Source organism: Elephas maximus, chromosome 19, assembly GCF_024166365.1.
Source record: "Elephas maximus indicus isolate mEleMax1 chromosome 19, mEleMax1 primary haplotype, whole genome shotgun sequence".
Lineage (NCBI taxonomy): Eukaryota > Metazoa > Chordata > Mammalia > Proboscidea > Elephantidae > Elephas > Elephas maximus.
The window spans coordinates 79,859,461-79,877,929 of record NC_064837.1 but is presented as its reverse complement, the minus strand read 5'-3'; the positions used below and the strand labels follow the sequence as shown (position 1 = coordinate 79,877,929).

The window sequence follows — 18,469 nt, the reverse complement described above, 5'->3', positions numbered from 1 at the left end:
TTCACCATTCTAAACCTTACTTGCACAACTTCAATATAAAGTGCCTCTTGTTCACTACGATACTGCTGGAGCTAAAACACTTTGTTTCAAGGGTTCAGTTAATGTCATGAATGAACGAAGCTGGATCCAACTTACTTTCTCAACTTCCTAGGTTTCCTGGAGCTCACATCGGCGCTTGTGCACACGCAGGATTAGAATACACTACAGGTTTCTTACCGCGACCTAAAAAGCCCGACATTATCCTTAGAGACCGCTCTCCTGCATTCTCCCACTTCTCTGCCCCTCATTCACAACAAGCCACCTTCAGTAATCTCTTCATGTTTTCTTGTACAGGTCAGCTATCTCAGAGCCTTCACATTCACTGTTCTGCCAAGAATGTTCTTTCTCCAGATAGTCACATAGCTAGCTCCCTCACTCCCCTGGGGTCGTTACTCAAAAGTTACCAATAAGTGCAATCTCCACTGGACACCTTATCTGAATTTCAACACCCCAACCCTGATACTTTATACCCTCCTTTCTAGCTTTATTTTCTCTCCTTAGCATGTATCACTCTCTAACAAGTTGATATTTTATCTTGAATGACGACAGGGATTTTGGTGTGGTAGGCTCACTAGTGAACCCCAGCACATCTAGAGCAGTGCCAGGCACATAGTAAGAACACAGTAGATATCTGTCAAAACCCTTTGAGGTGGGGACATTTTTAAAGAGAGGTGAAGTGACTTATCCATGGCACACCTAGTAACATGAGATCACTGAACTATTTCACATTCTCAAATCTACATGTTTGCTCATGCTTTTTCCTCTCCCCTAAATACCCTCCTACAAATCTCTTCATACCAACTTCCAATAATGCCCATACTGTAGTTATATTTATATAGGACTGAGCTTTCTTTCAGAAGGCAAGAACAATTTCTTATATTCCTCGCAGCAATTGGGTCGATGGTCTGTAAATAATAACTGAATAAATGCATGTCTCCAGTAAGGTATTACTAGACTTTCACTGAAATTTCTTGGGCCAGTATTTTCTTAATTTGGAAAAGAGCAACTGGGGTTTAGAGAGTACCATTCCCTGAATGAAAAGATTTACTAGTCATTCTTTTTTAAAAAACAAAAGTTATGTACATCTCCAAAGTAGCTGCTCAGATATTTGTTGTGAATACATGAATAAGAATTTAAAGATAATCTCAAAATTAGAGGCCAGATATAAGTTCTTCTCAAGTTTAAACGATCAAAATTTAAGGTCAAAATTATGACCTTTGAAAAACAAAGATCTCGTGTCCTTTGCCCTTTTGAACTTTATGAATTTGGCTTGCTAAAAGTAAATCTGCCATGCATTCTGACCTTTTGTTTCTTACCAAGGGCCAGTACAAGAGTACTGCTTCTTGCTTTCCCTGTTGTTTATATAATAACAATACATAAAGGATTAAAACAAACAAACAAAAAAACCCAAATCCATTGCCATCAAGTCAATTCTGACTCACAGAGACCTACAGGATGGAGCAGAACTGCCCCACAGGGTTTCCAAGGCCATAAATCTTTACAGGCTGCCACATCTTTCTCCCACAGAGTGGCTAGTGGTTTCAAACTGCAGACCTTTTTGGTTAGGAGCTGAGTGCTTTAACCACTGCTCCACCAGGGCCTACAAAGAATTAGATTCATAAATAATCCTAACTAACTAATGTGAAAGAATCAAAATAGACTGTAAATACATTTACTTTTAAAAAGTGGTCTGCCCAGAAGAACTAGGTGGTGCCTGGCTACCATCCATGACTGCCCTAACAGGGAACACAACAGAGACTCCCAGATGGAGCAAGAGATAAGTGCAGAGCAGAACCCAAATGCAAGTAAAAAGACCGGGCTTAACAGTCTGACAGAGAGGGGAGGAACTCCCAAAACTAGGGCATGCTCTCTTAAGCCAGAACTAAAACCATTCCCGAAGCCCACTCTTCAGACAAAGATTAGACAGGCCTACAGAACAAAAAATTATACTTGGAAGGAGGGTGCTTTAGCTCAAACGGATATACGGGACGAAATGGGTGGTTCCTGTCCAGAGGCAGAATGAGAAAGCAGGAAGGGACAAGAACTGCTTGAACGGACACAAGAAACCCAGAGTGGAAAGATGGAGTGTGCTGTCACGTTGTGGGGATTGCAACTAATGTCACGTAACAATATGCATGTAAATTTTTGTATGAGGTATTAACTTGAGCTGTAAACTTTCACCTAAAGCAAAATTAAAAAAAAAAAAAAAAAAGAGGCAGGAGGAAAAAAAAGTGGTCCGTACAATGCGTTATCTGATATAATAACAAAAGCACAAACAGTGAAAGACGAAAAAATAAACAGCACCTCAGAAAAACTAAAAAATTTGTTCATCAAAGGACTTTAACAAAAAAGTGAAAAGACGAGCCACCAACTGGGAGAATACCTTCAGAAACCATATATCCGGTAAGAATCTAATAACCAAAATATACATAAAACTTTGACAAACGACAAAAAAAAATAACCCCAAGCATAAAATGAGCAAAGGACTTGAAGAGACACTTCACCAAAGTGGATGTTTAAATGGCCAACAAACGCATGAACAGATGCTCTTCATCATTTCCCCATCAGAGGTGGACATCAAAACCACAACGAGATACCATCTCACTCAGACTGGGATAACTAAGATTTAAAAAAAAAAAGAAAAAAATGTTGCAGATGTAGGGAAACTGGGATTCTTATCATTGCCAGTGGGAATGAAAAATGGTAGCACTGTTGTGGAGAACAGTGTCGCAGCTCCTCAAAAAACTAAAAACAGAACTACCATAAAACTCATCACCCTCAAGTGCATTCCTACTCACAGCAACCCTACAGAACAGAGCAGAACTGCCCCTTAGGATTTCCAAGGAGTGACTGGCAGATCTGAACTGCCAACCTTTTGGTTAGCAACTGTAGCTCTCAACCACTACACCACCATGACCCAGAAAATCCCATTCCTAGGAATATACCCAAAGGGCTTGAAAGCAGAGACTCAAACAGAGGATCGTACACTGATGTTCAATGCAGAACTATTCACAAGAGCCAAAAGGTGGAAACGACCTAAATGCACATCTACAGATGAACAGATATACATACAACGGAATTCTACTCAGCCATTAGGAGAAATTAAGACTTGATACATGCTACAACATGGAGAGACCCAAAAGACATTATGCTGAGTGAAATAAGTCAATCAGAAAAGGACAAATAAGGGGGCCAAGATGGCAGAGTAGTCAGACACTTCCTGTTGTCCCTCCTATAACAAAGACCCCAAAAAACAGTCGGTTATATAGGACAATCTAGGAGCCCTGAACATCAAAAGCAAAGCTGAGGAATCAGGCTGAACTGAACAGCACGGGGACAGAGAGACGGTTCAGAAGCAGCAAGGAGTTACCAGACCTGACCTGGCAGGAACCAGCAACCTGCAGGCCCGGATCGGCTGGGCTGGGGCCAGAGGTGGGGAACGCAGTGGCGTTCAGGGCACATTTTCCACATTGGGAGCAATCGAGCGGTGGATAGTCTACTCGCACCTCCAGGATCAGTGAAAAGCAGTGTTCAATTGGCAAAAGATAAGTACATGCGTCTAACCTACCGGGTGAATCAAAAAACACCCCTTTGGAAAAAACCTCTCTCCTATTTACCTGACTCCTCCCCGACCTGGCTTCAGAGACAGCAGTTCCCTGGGCCGGAAGTAGAAACTGTCACATGCCCTGAGCCATTCTCCCAGCCTTGGAGAGGGAACAAATTAAAAATAATCGGCCAGCTCCCCTAAGCCAGGAACTCAGGGCAGAAACAGCTCCTTTGCTTAGCCACAGGCATAAGGGGTCCACAGACTCTGAATACCTTTTACCCTTGAACAGACCTGTGTGGGCCATTTCAACAGTGTAGGCCCTCGTTAGCACAGTACAACAGGGTATATACCTGAAGGCGAGCTTCAACTGTTTCACCTATATGGTGGAGAGGCACGTTCATGACATCTGACATCACTCTGCCTAATAAGCATAATCCTCACCTACCCAAATCAAGGGCCTAAGGACTGGTGACCCCACCCATGTCACCTAGCCACCTGTGACAGGGGACCAAGAATAAGTGGTGCCTCCCAGTCCTTACAGCCAACAGCACTGGGTGCCCATAGTCCGGATGCAAAACCCACCTACCTACGTGCTCCAGGGGACAGGGACATGCTTTCCTCACAGATAATCAGGGACGGTTGTCAGCTCCCTGCCTTGCTCAGCAGGTGACCCCCTACTGCAGCCAGATACCTGTGCCTACACCAATCACCCCTGCTCATCTAGGACTGCAGGTGAGAGCCTGAACCACACACTTCGTAACCAACTACCTGGACACGTGAGCTGAAAACATACAAGAAAAGTAAATGGACTCCTGGGCTTGCATACCTAGTACCAACTCTAACCACCTGCTGACAGGGCAGGAGAGCCTCAAAGGTACCAATAATCAAGCTAGATCACTCAAGCAGCCTATTTGGGCGTATCAAAATAAGAAGCTAGGACACAGTAAGCGCAAACATAAAATAGGTAAATACAATAACTTGCTGATGGCTCGGAGACAACAGTCAATATTAAGTCACATAAAGAGACAGACCATGATGACTTCAGAAAGCTTCTAAAACAAAGAATCAAGAAATCTTTTGGATGAGGAGAACTTCCTGGAAGTACCGAAGGTAGAATACAAAAGATCAACATAAGAACTCTTCAAGAGATCAGGAAGGACATCAGGCAAAATGCGGAACAAGTCAAGCAGCACACAGACAAAGCAAGAGAGGAACTTAAGAACATTAGAGAGGAACATAATGGCAAATTCAAAAGGCTGCAAAAATCCATAAAGAGACAGCAAACAGAAACCCGGAAGTTTAACAATAAAACTTCAGAATCAGGCAACTCAATAAACAGAAAGTCGAAGGAGCAGAATTGAGGAAACGGAACTCAGAGTTAGTGAGGCCGAATATAAAGCAACTGACACCAACGTATTTGAGGAAAAATCAATAGAAAGCAGGATGTTTAAAAAAGTTAAGAAACCCTAAGAATTATGTGGGACTCTACCGAGAGGAATAACCCACGAGTGGCTGCAGCACCAGAACGTGGGGAGACAGCAGAAAACAGAGAGACTGTTGAAGATGTGTTGGCGGAAAGCTTCCTGATATCATAAAAGACGAGAAGGTATCTATCCAAGATGCTCATCGAACCCCACACGAGGTAGATCCCAAAAGGGTCACCAAGGCATATCAGAATCAAATTTGTCAAAATCAAAGATACAGTGAGAATTTTACGAGCAGCTAGGGATAAACAAAAAGTCATCTACAAAGGAGGGTCAGTAAGACTAAGCTCAGGTTACTCAGCAGAAACCAAGCAGGCAAGAAGGCAATGGGGTGACCTACACAAAGCCTTGAGGGAAAAAACTGTCAGCCAAGACTCATACGTCCAACAAAGCTGTCTCTAAAATATGACGGTGAAATTAAGACAATTCCAGACAAACAGAAGTTTAGAAAATTTGCAAAAAACAAACCAAAATTACAAGAAATACTACACAGAGTCCTCTGGCTAGAAAGCCAGTAACATCAGATAACAACCCAAAACCAGAAGACAGGACACAGTAACCAGATGCCAACCCACACAGGGAAATCACAACAATAAATCAAAGCTAAAACGCTCGGAACAGGGAAACAGAGACGTCATTTTATAAAAGAGGACAACATTAAAACAAAAAAGAGGAACTAAAAAACGCAGTCACAGATCTTTCATAAGGAGAGGATGTCAAAGCAATACAAAAAAATAAAAGACTAGTTTAAACTTAGAAAAATTGGGGTAAATATTAGGGTAACCACAGAGGAAACAATCCTACACATCAAAATTAAAAAATAAAAAAAAACAGACTCAGCAAATACAAAATCAACAACAAGGTAAAAGAGGAAAAGAAAATATAGAAAGAAAAATGACTCGGAGCAGAAAATTAAGCGGAACAAAAAAACTCAGCAAAACACAAAAAAAGATACCAAAATGACAGCACTAAACTCATAACTATCAATAATTATGCCGAATATAAATAGACTAAACGCACCAAAAAAGAGACAGAGTGACAGAATGGATTAAAAAAACACAATCCATCCATGTGATGCCTACAAGAGACATGCCTAAGGCTTAAAGACACAAACTAAAACTCAAAGGATGGAAAAAATACATCAAGCAAACAACAATCAAAAAAGAGCAGGAGTGGCAATAATAATTTCTGGCAAAATAGACTCTAAAATTAAATCCACTTGAAAGGATAAGGAAGAATACTATATAACAATCAAAGAGTCAATATACCGGGGGGACATAATCATAATAAATATTTATGCACCCAATGACAGGGCTCCAAAATACATAAAACAAACTCTAATAGCACTGAAAAGAGAAACAAACAGCTCCACAATAACAGTAGGAAACCTTCAAACACACTTTTGGGGCAAGACAGAACATCCAAAAAGAAGCTCAATAAACACATACCAAACCAAAACCAAACCCAGTGCCGTCGAGTCTATTTCAATTCATAGCGACCCTACAGGACAGAGTAGAACTGCCCCATAGTTTCCAAGGAGCGCCTGGAGGATTCGAACTGCCAACCCTTCAGTTAGCAGCCATAGCACTTAGCCACTACGCCACCATGGTTTCCCAATGAAGACATGGAAGATTTAAATGCCACAATTAACCAACTTGAGCAGCCAAGTATCCTTTCTTTTCCAACACACATAGAACAATATTCTCCAGAACAGACCACATATTAGGCCACAAAGCAAGCCTTCAAAGAATCCAAAACACTGAAATACTAAAAAGCATCTTTTCTAACCACAAAGGTAAAAAGTAGAAATTGAAAACAGAAAAAGCAAGGAAAAAGAAATCAAACACATGGAAACTGAAGAACACCTTGCTCAAAAACTACTGGGTTACAGAGGAAATTAAGAATGGAATAAAAAAAAAAAAAAATAGAATCAAATGAGAATGAAAAGACTTTCTGCCAGAACCTTTGGAACACAGCAAAAACAGTGCTCAGAGCTCAATTTATACCGATGAATGCACACATCCAAAAAGAAGGGCCAAAATCAAAGAATTAACCCTACAACTCAAACAAATGAAAGGCAGCAGGAAAAGAAGCCCTCAGGCACCAGAAGAAAGCAAATAGTAAAAATTAGAGCAGAATTAAATGAAATACAGAATACAAAAACAATTCACAGTTAACAAGATCAAAAGCTGATTCTTTGAAACGATCAACAAAATCAAGAAACCAGGGGCTAAAGTGACAAAAGAAAACAGCAGAGGAAACAAATAATCAGAATAAGAAATGTGATGGGCAATATAACAACAGAACCATCAGAAATTAAGAGAAACTTAACAGAATACTATGAAAAACTGTACTCTAACAAATTTGAAAATAGGAAATAGACCAATTTCTTAGAAACACACTACCTAAACTACTACAAACGGAGGTAGAATGACTAAACAAACCTATAACAAAAGCAGAAATTGAAAACATAATTAAAAAACTACCAACAAAAGAAGCCCTGACCTTGATGACTTCACTGGAGAATTCTACTAAACTTTCACAGAAGAGTTAACATCGCTACTGCTAAAGGTATTTCAGAGCATAGAAAAGGATGGAATACTCCCAAACTCATTCTATGAAACCAGCATAACCCTGATACTAAAACCCAGTAAAGACACCACAAATAAAGAAAATTTTAGAACAATTTTCCTCTGAACTTAGAGACAAAAATCCTCAACAAATTCTAGCCAATAGAATTCAACAACATATCAGAAAAATAATTCACCATGATTCATACCAGGTATGCAGGGATGGTTCAACATATGAAAAACAATCAATGTAATCCATCTCATAAGACAAGAACTACATGATCTTATTAATTGAGACGGAAAAGGCATCTGACAAGTCCAATACCAACATCCAAACTGGCAAGAAGTAAAAGTATCCCTATCTGCAGATGATATGACTTATACACAGAAAATCTTAAAGAATCCACAAGAAAATTACTGGAACTAATAGAAGAGTTCAGCAAAATATTAGGATACGAGATAAACATACAAAAATCCGTTGGATTCTTCTACAACGACAAAGAGAATGTAGAAGAGGAATTACCAAATCCATACCATTTACGAAAGCCCCAAGAAGATGAAATACTTAGGAATAAATCTAACCAGAGACCTATACAAAGAAAACTACAAGACAATACCGCAAGAAACTAAAAGAGACCTACATATGTGGAAAAACATACACTGCTCATGGACAGGAAGGTTCAACATTGTGAAAATGCCTATTCTACCAAAAGGGATCTACAGATACAATGCAATTTCAATCCAAATTCCAATGGCATTTTTTAATGAGATGGAGAAACTAATCACCAACTTCACATGGAAAGGGAAGAGGCCCTGGATAAATAAAGCATTACTGAAAAAGAAGGACAAAGTGGGGGACCTCATACTACCAGATTTTAGAACCTATTATACCACCACAGTAATTTTTTTATACCACCACAGTAATCAAAACAGCCTGGGAGTGGTACAACGACAGACACATAGACCAACAGAACAGAACTGAGAATCCAGACATAAATCCGTCCACATATGAACAGCTTATATTTGACAAAGGCGCAAAGTCAGTTAAATGGGGGAAGACAGTGTCTTTAACAAATGGCACTCGCATAAATGGATATCTATCTGCAAAAAAATGAAACAAGACCCATACCTCACACCATGCACAAAAACTAACTCAAAATGGATCAAAGACCTAAAAATAAAATCTAAAACAATAAAGATCATGGAAGAAAAAAATAGGGACAATGCTAGAAGCCCTAAAACACGGCATAAACAGTATACAAAACATTAAGAGAAACTAGATAACTGGGAGCTCCTAAAAATCAAACACCTACGCTCATCCAAAGACTTCACCAAGAGAGTAAAAAAATTACCTACAGACTGGGAAAAAGTTTTTAGCTACGACATTTCTGATCAGCGCCTGATCTCTAAAATCCACAAGATACTGCAAAAACTCAACTACAAAAAGACAAATAACCCAATTAAAAAATGGGCGAAGGATACGAATAGGCACTTCACTAAAGAAGACATTCAGGTACATGAGAAAATGCTCACAATCACTAGCCATTGGAGAAATGCAAGTCAAAACTACAATGAGATTCCGTCTCACTCCAACAAGGCTGGCACTAAACCAAAAAATACAATAAACGTTGGAGAGGCTGTGGAGAGACTGGAACACTTAGACACTGCTGGTGGGAATGTCAAATGGTACAACCACTTTGGAAATCGATTTCGCGCTTCCTTAAAAAGCTAAAAACAGAACTACCGTACCATCCAGTGACCCCACTCCTTGGAATATATCCTAGAGAAATAAGTGCCTTTACACAAACAGATACATGCACACTCATGTTCACTGCAGCACTGTTTACAACAGCAAAAAGATGGAAGCAACCAAGTTGCCCATCAATGGATGAATAAATATATTATGGTATATTCACACAATGGAATACTACACAATGATGAATCCTTGAAACATTTCATAACATAGAGATATCTGGAAGGCATCATGCTGAGTGAAATTAGTCAGCTGCCAAAGGACACATATTGTATGAGACCACTATTATAAGAACTCGAAAAAGTTTAGGCAGAGGAGAAAATATTCTTTGATGGCTACGAGAGCAGGAAGGGAGGGAGGGAGTGGGTTTTCACAAATCAGATAGTTGATAAGAACTATATTATATGACGCGAAAAACAACACACAGTACAGGAGAGGTCAACACAACTGGACTAAACCAAAAGAAGTTTCCTGAATAAACTGAATGCTCAGAAGGCCAGCATAGCAGAGGCAGAGGTCTGGAGACCATGGTTTCAGGGGACATCTAAGTTAAATGGCATAATTAAATCTATTAAGAAAACATTTTGCATCCCACTTTGGACAGAGGAGTCTGGGGTCTTAAAAGTTAGCAAGCTGCCATCTAAAATGCATCAATGGGTCTCAACCCACCTGGAACAAAGAAGAATGAACAACACCAAAGACACAAGGATATTACGAGCCCAAGAGACAGAAAGGGCCACATAAACCAGAGACTAAATCAGCCTGAAACCAGAACTAGATGGTGCCCAGCTACAACCAATGACTGCCCTGACAGGGAAGACAACAGAGAACCCCTGAGGGAGCAGGAGAGCAGTGGGATGCAGACCCCAAATTCTGGTAAAAACACCAGACTTAATGGTCTGACTGAGACTAGAAGGACCCCAGAGGTCATGGTCCCCAGATCTTCTGTTAGCCCAAGACAGGAACCATTCGCAAAGCCAACTCTTTGGGCAGGGATTAGACTGGACTGGGATAGAAAATGATACTGGTGAAGAATGAGCTCCTTGGATCAAGTAGATGCACGAGACTATGTGGGCAGCTCCTGTCTGGAGAAGAGATGAGAGGTCAGAGTGAGGCAGAAGCTGGCTGAAGGGACACCAAAATAGAGAGTGAAGGGAAGGAGTGTATTGTCTCATTAGAGTGAGAGCAAGTAGAAGTATACAGCAAGGTGTATAAAAGTTTTTGTACGAGAGACTGACTTGGTTTGTAAACTTTCACTTAAAGTACAATAAAAATTACAAAAAAAAAAAAATGTTCTGCATCCCACTTTGGTGAGGGGTGTCTAGGGTCTTAAACGCTAACGAGCGGCCATCTAAGACGCATCAATTGGTCCGAGCCACCTGGAGCAAAGAATAACGAAGAACACCAAAGACACAAGGTAAATGTGAGCCCAAGAGATAAAAACGGCCACATAAACCAGAGATTCTATCAGCCTGAGACCAGAACTAGATTGTACCTGGCTACCATCAATGACCACCCTGACCAGAAACACAATAGAGGGTCCATGATGGAGCAAGTGAAAAGTGGGGTGCAGAACTCAAATTCTAGTAAAAAGATCTGGCTTAATGGTCTGAGACTGTAGGGACCCCAGAAGACATAGCCCGCGGACTCTGTTAGCCCAAAGCTAAGACCATTCCCAAAGCCAATTCTTCAGGCAAAGATCAGACTGAACTATTAGACATAAAATGATACCGGTAAGGAGTCTTCTTCTTAGCTCAAGAAGACACATGAGACTAAGTGGGCAGCTCCTGTCCAGAGGCGAGATGAGAAGGTAGAGGGGCACAGTGTGAATGGACACAGGAAACACAGGGTGGAGAGGAGTGTGCTGTCACATTACGGCGAGAGCAACTAGGGTCACATAACAATGTGTTCATAAGTTTTTATGTATGAGAAACTGACTTGAACTGTAAACTTTCACTTAAAGCACAGTTAAAAAAAAAAAAAAGACACATATTGTCACTTATGTAAAATGAAAACAGGCAGATGTATACAGACCAAAGCTTAATAGTGGTTACCAGGGATGGGAGTGAGAGGGAAAGGGGGGTTAACAATAATGGAAATATCTCATTGATTAAGAGTAGGGTACACAGCTGATTATTGTAATTGCTGTCATAAGTAGTATACCTGTTAAAAGGTGAACTGGCAAAAGTTGTGTGATAGACAACGACAAAAAAAAAAAAAAAAGAGAGAGGAAAAGCGAAGAGTAGCTGCTGAGCCTGCTTACATACAACCAAACACCTCAGGGGATCTGGTTCCTTAGTTTGGAGGTCTCACGGTATATCCCAGTTAATTTACCTAATAAGGTGTTCAGTGTTTCTGTTCTATCTTCTAGTTCCCTGCATAGTGCCTGGGGTCTTAAAAGCTTGTAAGGGACCATCCAAGGCACAGCAATTGGTCTCTATTCGCAGGGAGCAACAGAGGAAGAAGGAGAGTCAGGAATAGGAGGAAATAGAAGGGTAGCTAATTGCCTCCATGAACAACCTCTTTCTTTGCCACTAGAAGAACTGGATGGTGCCCAGCTACCATTACTGAACATTTCTGATTCAAAACTCCATCGAAGAATCCTGATCATAAGGGGAAAAATGCAGAAGACAATTTCAAATTCTCATGGACTCTAGACTTTCCGGAGCCATGGAGGCTGGACGAAATCCCTTAAACTATTGCCCTGAGAGAATCTTTAAACCTTAAATCAAAAAATAATCCCCTGAAGTCTTAAAACAAAGTAATAGTTTAGCTTAACCAGTAAAAAATGTTTGCCTTGAGCATTATGCTCTTTTAAGAACTATTGATATGGGATCAAATTGACAAAGACAACTCCAAAGATTAGGGGGCAGTTTGTGTTAATGAGGGATTAACAACTCAGAAAAGGAGGGTGAGAATGGTTGCACAACTTGAAGAATGTAATCAATGTCACTAAACTGTACATGTAGAAATTGTTGAATGGTATTTTCTTTGTTTTGCTGTGTATATTCCCAACGACAACAATAAACTAAACTTCAGAAAAAGAAAAAAAAAAAAGTGGTCTGATAACAATGCAAAATAGTGCAGTGACTTTGGAAAACAGTCTGCCAGTTCCCAGAACAGTTAAACATAGTTACTATATGATCCTGCCATTCCACTCCTATGTATGTGAACAAGAGAATGACAAAAATCTGTGAACTAATGTTTACAGCAAAGTCCCTGGATGATGCCCTCTTTGCTAACCAAAAAGATGGTAGGTTTGAGTCTACCCAGAAGTGCCCTAAAAAATCAGCCACTGAAAATCCTCTGGACCTCATGTTCTGCTCTGACCAACATGAGGTCACCATGAGTCAGAATCGACTCAAAGGTAACCGGGATTGTTTTTTTTTAATTCATAGTTGCCCAACAGTGCAAACAATCCAAACATCCATCAACTGACCAATGGATAAACAAAATGTAGTATATTTATATTATACAGTAATAAAAAGGAATAAAGTGTTTATCTGTGCTACAATACGGATGAACCTTGAAAGACGCCAGTCACAAAAGACCACATAGTCTATGATACCAAAGCCAAAAAAAACCTCATTGCTGTTGAGTCAATTCTGGCTCATAGTGACCCTATAAGACAGAGTAGAACTGGCCCCTAGGGTTTCCAAGGAGCGCCTGGTGGGTTCGAACTGCCGACCTTTTGGTTGGCAGTTGTAGCACTTAACCACTACGCCACCAGAGTTTCCTCTGATACCAAACCAAAATGAAATGTCCAGAAGAGGGAAATCTACAGACAGAAAGTAGATTAGTGGTTGCAGGGATAGAGGGAGTGACAGCCAAAGTGTACGGGGTTTCTTTTTGAGATGGTGAAAATGTTGTAAAATTGACACTCACGTTGGTTGCGCTAACCTGTCAATATACTAATAACCATTGAACTGTACACTTTAAATGAGTGAACTGTATAGTATGTAAACTATATCTCAATAAAGCTGTTAAAAAACATGGCTGAGTCTACATCCAACCTCCAATTAACAGAGATTTATCAACATAAACGTTATTTGCCTAAAGCAGTCCTAGCTCTATTCAAAAATTACCTAGGTTTAAAACCAACTGTGACCATTAAAACGTGACAGGAATGATACTGAGAAAATATGTCCTGCGAATACTGCTACATTAAAAGCAAAAATATTTCCAAACATCTAGCAACGGTCCCCTTAAAATATCAAATAATCACAAATAAGTAAATAAATCAGCATCGCCCTTCTGATAGTAATATCTGACCAGAGTTGGAAGGGTTCCCTGGGTCATGGGTTGAATCATGTCTCCCCCAAAAATGTATGTCTCAGTTTGGCTGGGCAATGATTCCTGGTACTAGGTGATTATCCACCATTTTTTCATCTGATGTGATTTTCCTGTATACTGTAAATCCTGCCTCTGTGATGTTATTGAGGGAGGATGGGTGGCAGGTGTGTTAGTGAGGCAGGACTCAAACTAGGAGACTGGGCTGTGTCTTGATGCCATCTCTTGAGATATAAGAGAGAGAAGGCAGCAGAGAGACAGGGGGACCTCATACCACCAAGAAAAAAGTGCCAGGAGCAGAGCACATTCTTTGGACCTGGGGTCCCTGCATGGAGAAGCTCCTAGTCCAAGGGAACACTGATGAGAGACAATGTCTTCCCCTGGAGCTGATGCCCTGAATTTGGACTTTTGGCCTACTTTACTGTGAGGAAATAAATTTCTCTTTGTTAAAACCATTCACTTTTCTGTTACAGCAGCACTAGATGACTAAGACACCCTGTATGATATATAATGATAATATTCTCGATAAAACACTGATTTAAGTCTATTTAAAATAAAAGTAGTCTCCTAAATTCCTAGAGTTGCTGACCTTTAAACCCTTTGGGTAAATCATGTAAGTCCCACAATACTATCAACACACAAAAACTGAGAAACTACACAATACATGGTCAGAAAGATAGGCACACTTAAAAACTCAGGAAAGGAGGGTGAGAATGGCTGCACACCTCAAAGAATGTAATCAATGTCACTGAACTGTCCATACAGAAACTGTTGAATTGTTGTATGTTTTGCTATGTATATTCTCAACAACAAAAAATTATAAAAATAAAAACGGGAAAAAAGGCACATTTAATGTGGCCCAAATCACTTCTCTATGTAAACTTGAGAACCTCCCCGTCCAGCTGCATGTCTCATAGCAACGTGACTCTATAAACACTGAGCACGTTTGTCTTCCTTAACACCTAGGCCTGCACCACTTCAAGGGATGAGCACACTTTAAAGAGTCATGACGGCAAAGAGTAGATTACGAAACCATAAACAGTAAACACGGCACATCCACCAGGCGCTGGAAAGACTACTACAGAGGTATTCCACTCAAAAGCTGCCATTTCTCATGTCAGTTAATGGGTTTTGTTTCTACCAAGGCAGTTGTGAAACGCATCCACACTCCATCCCAAATCTATCAGTGGGGCTGACAGAGGCTGAGTCATTCCTAAAAGTAACTTTACACCGATCCTCGCACTCCAGGGTCGGGACAAAGACACTGTCTCTCGGTTCTTCCCACCCCATGCGCTTCGCCCGGCCTCAGCCAACTCCACTCCGCGGTTTCCAAAGTCTGAGCCCATCAGGGTTGAGCCCTTGCAGTGCTGACAGCGAGGAAGGGTGCGTCCCGGGGTTCTGGGCGTGCCTCGCCCTCTGCCGGGTCCTGACAGGCGGTGGCACTGGCAGGGACCCGAGACCAACGGAGAACGCCTCCCGCACCCGGGGGTCGACGCGGACGCCTGGTCTCCACAAAGACCGTCGCGCTGGGGTCTGGGGGTCCGCGAACTTGCACAAATGCCATGGGCCGGGCCCCGGGCCAGTGGGGAGGTGACTGCAGCCCCGGCGCCCCCGGCCCGGCTTGCCGCCGGCCGTGCTGCCCAGATGGGGGCAGGGGATGAGACAGGCGGCACTCACCCGGAAACGCCTCCTCCTCCGCCAGCGGCGGCAACAGCAAAGCCCGAGGCCCCCGGCACCATCTTCCGCCGCCGACTCGTCCTCGGCGGCGGCTACCAACCGCCCATTCGGCTCTGCCAACCGACACAACCGTCGGCGTCCCGGCACTCGGCGGCGGGCGAGCGGGAGGGGCCGGGCGGCGAGGGCGCGCAGTCAGGCCCCCCGGCTCTGAGGCGGGCGCGGGAGCAGGGGCCGGGCAGAGCCGAGGGGCCCGGACGGCCGGGGACGCGGGAGGCAGCAAGGAGGGTCGGCAGGGTCGCGGTCTCCGTCGCTCGGCTCCGTTTGTTATTGTCGACTCGGGCGCTTCCTCCGCGGAGCATGCCGGGAAAGGCCGGCCGTGCAAGGGAGGGGCTCGCCGAGCACCGAGAGAGCCGGGGCGCAGAGCGGCGTCTGCGCAGCCCCGGCGGTGGGGCATGCCGGGAAGGGGGCGGCCCCAGCGGCAGCCGTCGCCTGGCCGGCTCGCCGGCTGTCCTGCCAGCCGGCCGTGTCCTGAGCTGACGTCCGGAGGCGGCTGGAGTTCCCTGTGGCGGTGCTAGCCATCGACTGCCCAAAGGTGAACTTGACCTTCCTCGCTGTGGCGAGTTGGCCCGGGCTGTGTCGACCCCGCCGCCTTGGACCGCGCTAGGACCTGTGACCGACGGGACGACGTGCAGGGAGGGCTGTGGCTCAGCCAAGTGAGGCTGCCGCCAGCATCGCCACCCCACACCCGGCCACGGTCACCAAGTGCCCCCGTAACTTTGCGCGGTTGGGGCGGCAGTTTTTTCCACTCGGTAAGACAAAACGAGCAAGGCTGAGAGGGCTAAGGCTCGGCCTATTGGAATGGAAATCCAAGCGCCACGACCACCCATACTGATTTCTCTCGGGGGATAGTGTGAAGACCCTAATGGAAAGGGTGCTGATTTCAGGACAGTCCTGCAGTTTTGAAGATGGTCGTTCACAGGTGGTTACTTGAAGCCACAGGGCTTTTTTGAAGATGGTCGTTCACAGGTGGTTACTTGAAGCCACAGGGCTTGAGTGTGAAACGCTGAGGAGCAGGAGTTAAGCTTAGCATGATGAGTCGGAATCAACTCGATGGCAGCGGGTTTGGTTTTTTTTGTTGTTTTGTTCTTTGTTTTTTAACTCCTGGTATATCCAGGAATATCCGGTGTGAGTAAAAGCCTAGAGGCGCGACCTCCCGCAGTGACTTACAAGCTACAGAGAACTTTTGAGCCCTGTTTGCATAAGCATGAGATCGCCGATTTCAGGAGCACCAAAACAGACCAAATGCTATTTAGGAAGCAAAGTTTGCAATTCTTCCTTTTGTCATGGAATGTTAAAAACATAGAATGCTAGTAAACACCTATTTTCAGTTTCCATCAAACTGGTCCATATCTAAAGTCGCAGTCCAGTTATTTTTACCACTTTTTATTTTTTATTTATTTTGCACTGCTGCCTATCCCAGAGAGATCTTGTCTTTAAAGCCTTTGGAAAGTCGTTTTACTTGTTCGTATTTTCTAAGCTGGAATTTTATTACACCACGCCAGCAAGAGAGATGAAAATTAAAGTCCTAAATTGTCACGAAGCCTTGGGGGGAAGGTGTGAAGTGGAAAGACTAAAGGATCCAGCTCTATTAGGCACAGAATGTTGTTATTATGTGCCTTCTTTAGCCTATTCGGACTCATGGTAGAGGACAGAGCAGGATTTCCTAGGCTGTGATCTGTACAAGAGCAGATCGATGGGTCTTTCTCCCACTGGTTTGACTGGTGAGTTGAAATCGCCTACTTTCCCACTAGCAGCCGAGTGCTTAAACATTGCGCCATCCGGGCTCCTTAGACACAGGATTTAAAAAAAAAAAAAAAAAAACCAGTTGCCGGTCTAGTGGATTCCGACGCATAGTGACCCTATAGGACAGAGTAGAATTGCCCCATAAGGTTTCCAAGGAGCGGCTGTTGGATTCGAACTGCAGACCTTTTAGTTAGCTGTGGAACTCTTCACCACTGGGCCATTAGGGTGCCAGGCACAGGATAGTAATCAGCAAAAAAAGTAAGTGGTGAGGATAAGTTTGGCCAGAAAATTGCTAAGAAAAAGATAACAATATTTAGGCTCTAAAAAACATTTTGGTGTTTGAAATTCCCCTTGATTATCAATGACATTAGCTGTTTTACAAATATGATCCAGCTTAGCATGTAAACGCTTTGGAATATGCCAGCAATCTATTAAAAAATAAAATATTTTAAACATTACTTCTCTTTGACTTTTTTTTATTAGAAAAAAAAAATTCAATCCTGAATTTCTCTCTTAATCATAGACTGGAATAAATCACCAGAGATTACTGGTTCATACCTTCTCCAGATTTTGTCAAACTCCAGGAATACTGGGTATGAGTAAAAGCCTGGAGGTTTTTTCATCACACAGGTTTGTCACGCATCTGAAATTCTTTCCTAGTGATTAGTGTAAATAGCGTTTCTACTATACGTATTAGGTATCTAAAAGAAATACTATTACAAGTTACTAATAGTGCATGTGTCCATAGTTTGTCCATTATAATACAGTGCAAAAGGTGCAAAGATAAAGGTGCTATGGGAGAGAAGAGACTCATCCTGCCCTTAAATTTAATAAGCATCGTAGGTGCTTTGATAGATTTTCAGTGAGGTCAAAAGAAAATGCCTGTCTGCAAGATGTGTAGAGGAAGTATGCAGGATCTACTGATGATAAACACTCTAAATACTTCAAATCACTTCTTTAAAATCCTGCTTACCCTTCAGGTCCCACCTTCATTGTCACTTTCTCAGGAAGCCTTCCATGCCACAATTGTAACCCCTGTAGGTCCTGTGTTATATATTTCACATCTCTGTACATCCATCACCTTTGTAAATTTTTTAATATCTGACCTACTGGCTGTAAGCTCATTTTTGAGATATGGAGCTCTGTCTGCAATGCCTGGTATGCAGCTAAGTGTACTTAGTAAACATGAATTGACAGTGGCCCATACTTTGTTCAGGCCCTCAGTTTACACCTGGACTGACATAACTAGTCTCCCTTATTTACCCGTCCAAGACCAGTCCAATTATGTGTCTTCCCCACCCATCAG

General features: G+C 42.5%; 1 protein-coding gene across 2 annotated transcripts in view; it reads right to left on the bottom strand.

Annotated features, from left to right (window-relative positions):
- Positions 1–15,736, bottom strand: part of RB1CC1 (RB1 inducible coiled-coil 1) — a 136,583-nt gene extending 120,847 nt beyond the window's left edge. For both annotated transcript variants that reach the window (XM_049860439.1, XM_049860440.1), the window contains exon 1: positions 15,361–15,736. The gene's annotated coding sequence lies outside the window, so the exon portion shown is untranslated. The remainder of the gene's footprint in view (positions 1–15,360) is intronic.
- Positions 15,737–18,469: the final 2,733 nt, after the last annotated feature.